Genomic DNA, 9,585 nt, shown 5'->3' with positions numbered 1-9,585 from the left:
TACTGTTGGAAATTATGGATAAAAATGTGTTTTTGCCTCTTTCTGATAAAAATACAAGGCTTACCCCTTACCGTTTTAAATTTTTGGATAAAAATGTGTTTTTGCCTCTTTCTGATAAAAATACAAGGCTAACTAACCCCTTACCGTTTAAAATTTTGGATAAAAATGTGTTTTTGCCCCTTTTTGATAAAAATGCAAAGCTTACCCCTTACCGTTGTAAATTTTGGATAAAAATGTGTTTTTGCTTCTTTTTGATAAATATACAAGGCTAACCCCTTACTGTTGTAAATTTTGGATAAATAAAGGTGTTTTTGCCCCTTTTAGATAAAAATGCAAGGCTAACCCCTTACTGTTTTAAAATTTTGGATAAAAATGTGTTTTTGCCCCTTTTTGATCAAAATGCAAGGCTAACCCCTTACCGTTTTAAATTTTGGATAATAACGTGTTTTTGCCCCTTTTTAATAAAAATGCAAGGTTAACCCCTTATCGTTTAAAATTTTGGATAAAAATGTGTTTTTGCCTCTTTTTGATTAAAATACAAGGCTAATCCCTTACCGTTTTAAATTCTGGATAATAACGTGTTTTTGCCCCTTTTTAATAAAAATGCAAGGTTAACCCCTTATCGTTTAAAATTTTGGATAAAAACGTGTTTTTGCCCCTTTTTGATAAAAATTCAAGGCTAAACCCTTACTGTTGTAAATTTTGGATAAAAATGTGTTTTTGCCTCTTTTGGATAAAAATGCAAGGCTAACCCCTTACCATTTTAAATTTTGGATAATAACATGTTTTTGCCCCTTTTTCATAAAAATGCAAGGGTAACCCCTTACCGTTTTAAATTTTGGATAAAAATGTGTTTTTGCCTCTATTTGGTAAAAATGCAAGGCTAACCCCTTACTGTTTTAAATTTTTGGATAAAAATGTGTTTTTGCCTCTTTTTGATAAAAATACAAGGCTAACTAACACCTTACCGTTTAAAATTTTGGATCAAAATGTGTTTTTGCCCCTTTTTGATAAAAATGCAAGGCTTACCCCTTACCGTTTTAAATTTTTGGATAAAAACGTGTTTTTGCCCCTTTTTGATAAAAATGAAAGGCTAATCCCTTACTGTTTTAAATTCTGGATAATAACGTGTTTTTGCCCCTTTTTAATAAAAATGCAAGGTTAACCCCTTATCGTTTTAAATTTTGGATAAAAACGTGTTTTTGCCCCTTTTTGATAAAAATTCAAGGCTAACCCCTTACTGTTGTAAATTTTGGATAAAAATGTGTTTTTGCCTCTTTTGGATAAAAATGCAAGGCTAACCCCTTACCGTTTTAAATTTTGGATAAAAATGTGTTTTGCCCCTTTTTGATAAAAATGCAAGGCTAACCCCTTACCGTTTTAAAATTTGGATAACAATGTTTTTTTGCCCCTTTTTGATAAAAATGCAAGGCTAACCCCCCTTACCATGCTTACCGTTGTAAATTTTGGATAAAAATGTGTTTTTGCCCCATTTTGATAACAATGCAAGGCTAACCCCTTACCGTTTTAAATTTTGGATAATAACGTGTTTTTGCCCCTTTTTAATAAAAATGCAAGGTTAACCCCTTACCGTTTTAAATTTTGGATAAAAATGTGTTTTTGCCTCTATTTGGTAAAAATGCAAGGCTAACCCCTTACTGTTGGAAATTATGGATAAAAATGTGTTTTTGCCTCTTTCTGATAAAATACAAGGCTTACCCCTTACCGTTTTAAATTTTTGGATAAAAATGTGTTTTTGCCTCTTTCTGATAAAAATACAAGGCTAACTAACCCCTTACCGTTTAAAATTTTGGATAAAAATGTGTTTTTGCCCCTTTTTGATAAAAATGCAAAGCTTACCCCTTACCGTTGTAAATTTTGGATAAAAATGTGTTTTTGCTTCTTTTTGATAAATATACAAGGCTAACCCCTTACTGTTGTAAATTTTGGATAAATAAAGGTGTTTTTGCCCCTTTTAGATAAAAATGCAAGGCTAACCCCTTACTGTTTTAAAATTTGGATAAAAATGTGTTTTTGCCCTTTTTTGATAAAAATGCAAGGCTAACCCCTTACCGTTGTAAATTATGGATAAAAATGTGTTTTTGCCCCTTTTTAATAAAAATGCAAGGTTAACCCCTTATCGTTTTAAATTTTGGATAAAAACGTGTTTTTGCCCCTTTTTGATAAAAATTCAAGGCTAACCCCTTACTGTTGTAAATTTTGGATAAAAATGTGTTTTTGCCTCTTTTGGATAAAAATGCAAGGCTAACCCCTTACCCCTTAAATTTTGGATAAAAATGTGTTTTGCCCCTTTTTGATAAAAATGCAAGGCTAACCCCTTACCGTTTTAAAATTTGGATAACAATGTTTTTTTGCCCCTTTTTGATAAAAATGCAAGGCTAACCCCTTACCATGCTTACCGTTGTAAATTTTGGATAAAAATGTGTTTTTGCCCCATTTTGATAACAATGCAAGGCTTACCCCTTACCGTTTTAAATTTTGGATAATAACGTGTTTTTGCCCCTTTTTAATAAAAATGCAAGGTTAACCCCTTACCGTTTTAAATTTTGGATAAAAATGTGTTTTTGCCTCTATTTGGTAAAAATGCAAGGCTAACCCCTTACTGTTGTAAATTATGGATAAAAATGTGTTTTTGCCTCTTTCTGATAAAAATACAAGGCTTACCCCTTACCGTTTTAAATTTTTAGATAAAAATGTGTTTTTGCCTCTTTTTGATAAAAATACAAGGCTAATTAACCCCTTACCGTTTAAAATTTTGGATAAAAATGTGTGTTTGCCCCTTTGGATAAAAATGCAAGGCTAACCCCTTACCGTTTTAAATTTTGGATAATAACGTGTTTTTGCCCCTTTTAGATAAAAATGCAAGGCTAACCCCTTACTGTTTTAAAATTTGGATAAAAATGTGTTTTTGCCCCTTTTTGATAAAAATGCCAGGCTAACCCCTTACCGTTTTAAATTTTGGATAATAACGTGTTTTTGCCCCTTTTTCATAAAAATGCAAGGGTAACCCTTTACCGTTTTAAATTTTGGATAAAAATGTGTTTTTGCCTCTATTTGGTAAAAATGCAAGGCTAACCCCTTACTGTTGTAAATTATGGATAAAAATGTGTTTTTGCCTCTTTCTGATAAAAATACAAGGCTTACCCCTTACCGTTTTAAATTTTTGGATAAAAATGTGTTTTTGCCTCTTTCTGATAAAAATACAAGGCTAACTAACCCCTTACCGTTTAAAATTTTGGATAAAAATGTGTTTGCCCCTTTTTGATAAAATGCAAAGCTTACCCCTTACCGTTGTAAATTTTGGATAAAAATGTGTTTTTGCTTCTTTTTGATAAATATACAAGGCTAACCCCTTACTGTTGTAAATTTTGGATAAATAAAGGTGTTTTTGCCCCTTTTAGATAAAAATGCAAGGCTAACCCCTTACTGTTTTAAAATTTGGATAAAAATGTGTTTTTGCCCTTTTTTGATAAAAATACAAGGCTTACCCCTTACCGTTTTAAATTTTTAGATAAAAATGTGTTTTTGCCTCTTTTTGATAAAAATACAAGGCTAATTAACCCCTTACCGTTTAAAATTTTGGATAAAAATGTGTGTTTGCCCCTTTGGATAAAAATGCAAGGCTAACCCCTTACCGTTTTAAATTTTGGATAATAACGTGTTTTTGCCCCTTTTAGATAAAAATGCAAGGCTAACCCCTTACTGTTTTAAAATTTGGATAAAAATGTGTTTTTGCCCCTTTTTGATAAAAATGCCAGGCTAACCCCTTACCGTTTTAAATTTTGGATAATAACGTGTTTTTGCCCCTTTTTCATAAAAATGCAAGGGTAACCCTTTACCGTTTTAAATTTTGGATAAAAATGTGTTTTTGCCTCTATTTGGTAAAAATGCAAGGCTAACCCCTTACTGTTGTAAATTATGGATAAAAATGTGTTTTTGCCTCTTTCTGATAAAAATACAAGGCTTACCCCTTACCGTTTTAAATTTTTGGATAAAAATGTGTTTTTGCCTCTTTCTGATAAAAATACAAGGCTAACTAACCCCTTACCGTTTAAAATTTTGGATAAAAATGTGTTTGCCCCTTTTTGATAAAAATGCAAAGCTTACCCCTTACCGTTGTAAATTTTGGATAAAAATGTGTTTTTGCTTCTTTTTGATAAATATACAAGGCTAACCCCTTACTGTTGTAAATTTTGGATAAATAAAGGTGTTTTTGCCCCTTTTAGATAAAAATGCAAGGCTAACCCCTTACTGTTTTAAAATTTGGATAAAAATGTGTTTTTGCCCTTTTTTGATAAAAATACAAGGCTTACCCCTTACCGTTTTAAATTTTTAGATAAAAATGTGTTTTTGCCTCTTTTTGATAAAAATACAAGGCTAATTAACCCCTTACCGTTTAAAATTTTGGATAAAAATGTGTGTTTGCCCCTTTGGATAAAAATGCAAGGCTAACCCCTTACCGTTTTAAATTTTGGATAATAACGTGTTTTTGCCCCTTTTAGATAAAAATGCAAGGCTAACCCCTTACTGTTTTAAAATTTGGATAAAAATGTGTTTTGCCCCTTTTTGATAAAAATGCCAGGCTAACCCCTTACCGTTTTAAATTTTGGATAATAACGTGTTTTTGCCCCTTTTTCATAAAAATGCAAGGGTAACCCTTTACCGTTTTAAATTTTGGATAAAAATGTGTTTTTGCCTCTATTTGGTAAAAATGCAAGGCTAACCCCTTACTGTTGTAAATTATGGATAAAAATGTGTTTTTGCCTCTTTCTGATAAAAATACAAGGCTTACCCCTTACCGTTTTAAATTTTTGGATAAAAATGTGTTTTTTGCCTCTTTCTGATAAAAATACAAGGCTAACTAACCCCTTACCGTTTAAAATTTTGGATAAAAATGTGTTTGCCCCTTTTTGATAAAAATGCAAAGCTTACCCCTTACCGTTGTAAATTTTGGATAAAAATGTGTTTTTGCTTCTTTTTGATAAATATACAAGGCTAACCCCTTACTGTTGTAAATTTTGGATAAATAAAGGTGTTTTTGCCCCTTTTAGATAAAAATGCAAGGCTAACCCCTTACTGTTTTAAAATTTGGATAAAAATGTGTTTTTGCCCTTTTTTGATAAAAATGCAAGGCTGACCCCTTACCGTTTTAAATTTTGGATAAAAATGTGTTTTTGCCCCTTTTTGATAAAAATTCAAGGCTAACCCCTTACTGTTGTAAATTATGGATAAAAATGTGTTGTTGTCCCTTTTTGATAAAAATGCAAGGCTAACCCCTTACCATGCTTACCGTTGTAAATTTTGGATAAAAATGTGTTTTTGCCCCATTTTGATAACAATGCAAGGCTAACCCCTTACCGTTTTAAATTTTGGATAATAACGTGTTTTTGCCCCTTTTTAATAAAAATGCAAGGTTAACCCCTTACCGTTTTAAATTTTGGATAAAAATGTGTTTTTGCCTCTATTTGGTAAAAATGCAAGGCTAACCCCTTACTGTTGTAAATTATGGATAAAATGTGTTTTTGCCTCTTTCTGATAAAAATACAAGGCTTACCCCTTACCGTTTTAAATTTTTAGATAAAAATGTGTTTTTTGCCTCTTTTTGATAAAATACAAGGCTAATTAACCCCTTACCGTTTAAAATTTTGGATAAAAATGTGTGTTTGCCCCTTTGGATAAAAATGCAAGGCTAACCCCTTACCGTTTTAAATTTTGGATAATAACGTGTTTTTGCCCCTTTTAGATAAAAATGCAAGGCTAACCCCTTACTGTTTTAAAATTTGGATAAAAATGTGTTTTTGCCCCTTTTTGATAAAAATGCCAGGCTAACCCCTTACCGTTTTAAATTTTGGATAATAACGTGTTTTTGCCCCTTTTTCATAAAAATGCAAGGGTAACCCCTTACCGTTTAAAATTTTGGATCAAAATGTGTTTTTGCCCCTTTTGATAAAAATGCAAGGCTTACCCCTTACCGTTTTAAATTTTTGGATAAAAACGTGTTTTTGCCCCTTTTTGATAAAAATGAAAGGCTAATCCCTTACCGTTTTAAATTCTGGATAATAACGTGTTTTTGCCCCTTTTTAATAAAAATGCAAGGTTAACCCCTTATCGTTTTAAATTTTGGATAAAAACGTGTTTTTGCCTCTTTTGGATAAAAATGCAAGGCTAACCCCTTACCGTTTTAAATTTTGGATAAAAATGTGTTTTGCCCCTTTTTGATAAAAATGCAAGGCTAACCCCTTACTGTTGTAAATTATGGATAAAATTGTGTTTTTGCCCCTTTTTGATAAAAATTCAAGGCTAACCCCTTACTGTTGTAAATTTAGGATAAAAAGTGTTTTTGCCTCTTGTTGATTAAAATGCAATTTTAACCCCTTACCGTTTTAAATTTTGGATAAAAATGTGTTTCCCTTTGGATAAAAATGCAAGGCTAACCCCTTACCGTTGTAAATTTTGGATAAAAATGTGTTTTTGCTCCTTTTTGATAAAAATGCAAGGCTAACCCCTTACCGTTTAAAATTTTGGATAATAACGTGTTTTTGCCCCTTTTTAATAAAAATGCAAGGTTAACCCCTTATCGTTTTAAATTTTGGATAAAAACGTGTTAGTTTGCCTCTTTTGGATAAAAATGCAAGGCTAACCCCTTACCGTTTTAAATTTTGGATAAAAATGTGTTTCCCTTTGGATAAAAATGCAAGGCTAACCCCTTACCGTTGTAAATTTTGGATAAAAATGTGTTTTTGCTCCTTTTTGATAAAAATGCAAGGCTAACCCCTTACCGTTTAAAATTTTGGATAATAACGTGTTTTTGCCCCTTTTTAATAAAAATGCAAGGTTAACCCCTTATCGTTTTAAATTTTGGATAAAAACGTGTTAGTTTGCCTCTTTTGGATAAAAATGCAAGGCTAACCCCTTACCGTTGTAAATTTTGGATAAAAATGTGTTTTTACCTTGTGCTTTGGTGCTTAAAATTCAAGAACTTGTCAGAGTAATGATGTGATTATTGAAGAAATAAAGAGAAACAAAATGGAAATAAAAGCTTTTATACCTTGTGTGTTCACTTTATTTTGCATTTGTCCAATAGCAATTGTTTAATAGCTTAAAATAAGGAAAAAGAATGATTTAATGAATATTCATCAGGAAATCAATGAATATTCATAAGGTGAAATATATAATGAGTATGAACAAATGATGGTATAGCTGAAAAGTGGTTTCACCACTGAATATTCATCAGGAAATCAATGAATATTCATAAGGCGAAATATATAATGAGTATGAACAAATGATGGTATAGCTGAAAAGTGGTTTCACCACTGAATATTCATCAGGAAATCAATGAATATTCATAAGGCGAAATATATAATGAGTATGAACAAATGATGGTATAGCTGAAAAGTGGTTTCACCACTGAATATTCATAAGGCGAAATATATAATGAGTATGAACAAATGATGGTATAGCTGAATATTCATAAGGCGAAATATATAATGAGTATGAACAAATGATGGTATAGCTGAAAAGTGGTTTCACCACTGAATATTCATAAGGCGAAATATATAATGAGTATGAACAAATGATGGTATAGCTGAATATTCATAAGGCGAAATATATAATGAGTATGAACAAATGATGGTATAGCTGAAAAGTGGTTTCACCACTGAATATTCATAAGGCGAAATATATAATGAGTATGAACAAATGATGGTATAGCTGAATATTCATAAGGCGAAATATATAATGAGTATGAACAAATGATGGTATAGCTGAAAAGTGGTTTCACCACTGAATATTCATAAGGCGAAATATATAATGAGTATGAACAAATGATGGTATAGCTGAATATTCATAAGGCGAAATATATAATGAGTATGAACAAATGATGGTATAGCTGAAAAGTGGTTTCACCACTGAATATTCATAAGGCGAAATATATAATGAGTATGAACAAATGATGGTATAGCTGAAAAGTGGTTTCACCACTGAATATTCATCAGGAAATCAATGAATATTCATAAGGCGAAATATATAATGAGTATGAAAAAATGATGATATAGTTGAAAAGTGGTTTCGGACCCAAAATTCGGACCCAAAATTCGGACCCAAAATTCGGACCCAAAATTCGGACCCAAAATTCGGACCCAAAATTCGGACCCAAAATTCGGACCCAAAATTCGGACCCAAAATTCGGACCCAAAATTTGATGCATGCAGGACCTGAACCCACAACGCCTGGGTTTCCAGTCACAACTACTAACCAGTGCACTACTTGGGTCCCCCCAGTACATTTCCCTATTTTATAAACTTAGCTCTTAGGTTCCCTAAATAAATTTCAATAACAGTGCTTCCACACTTAGCCACACACAACTCTGAAACTCTCTTACAAATTCTAATATTTCAACTTCCTGTCTATTTATTTTTTTGAAAAAAAAAAAATCTACCATCCAGATTGCTCTTTCTTTTTTTTTGACAAACAAAAAAAGGCAAACAATTGTGTTTTTTTGGAGCTACAAATCAAATTGTTTGATCCAATCATAATTATTCTAATAGTGCATTGGAACTTAACAGATCATGTTTTTCAGCTGGCTACAGTTCAATTCCACACATCTCGAGAGAAGACGCATTAACAAAAACATTGTAATTACTGATGACTGATTTGATTTATTGAAATAATTATGACCGACAGAACAATTCATACACAAGAGAAAAGTAAATAATAACAGGAATAATTTGTACAGAAAACCACTGCCTTGCGATGCCATGGATAGTTAGAAAGGCAGTTTCAATAATGTTACATAGTACAGACTTCATACATTGTTAATATGTACTCTGAAATTATTCTACAGTACTATTTACAGCTTTTATACAAATGTGCATAAACACAGCATTGGTAGTTAATTTTAACGGATAATTTCAATAAAATCATTTGAAATACTTCCATGTGTAGCTATGGTTGGTCATTTTTTGGTCCATAAAATATTAATCCTTCAAAAAAGTGTAAGATTTAAACTGAAAACTGTCCCATTCATTATTGCTAATTTCCTGTTAACGTTTAAAGGCACATTTTGCTTGTTTCGCTGAACAAAAACAATATAATGTACATTATTGTTGATTCCTCTGACAAATGCACTTAGTTTCTAACATTAGGTGTTTTTCAACTAACCTCAAAACTTAAACGTCATTTTTTCATAAAAAAATCAAACATAATTTCAGTGTTATCCCAATTATAGTTTTCTTCTCTACACATTTCCCTTCGCATCTGGGAAATAAATTTACCTCTTTTTTTCCGTTCAAACCATGAAACCACAGATACTTTATAGTTACTTATAAAACTAGAGACTTATGAAATAAATAATTTTGGAATCTGTTGAAGTCTGTGGTGTTACATAACCATCAGAATGCACATCTATCAGCCTCATTTCAACAATATGGATGACTGTATGTTACACACTGAGTGCGTTTGATTATTTTCCCCAGCTTACTCGCACTTGGCTCGCGTGATGACAGACATGCGCAGTGGAGCTAAATAAACGAACGGTTCCGGGTTAAGTTTTGTGCAAGGAGCTGG

Source organism: Patiria miniata, unplaced genomic scaffold (assembly GCF_015706575.1).
Source record: "Patiria miniata isolate m_02_andy unplaced genomic scaffold, ASM1570657v1 HiC_scaffold_18, whole genome shotgun sequence".
Classification (NCBI taxonomy): Eukaryota; Metazoa; Echinodermata; class Asteroidea; order Valvatida; family Asterinidae; genus Patiria; species Patiria miniata.
This window is presented reverse-complemented; position numbering follows the sequence as displayed.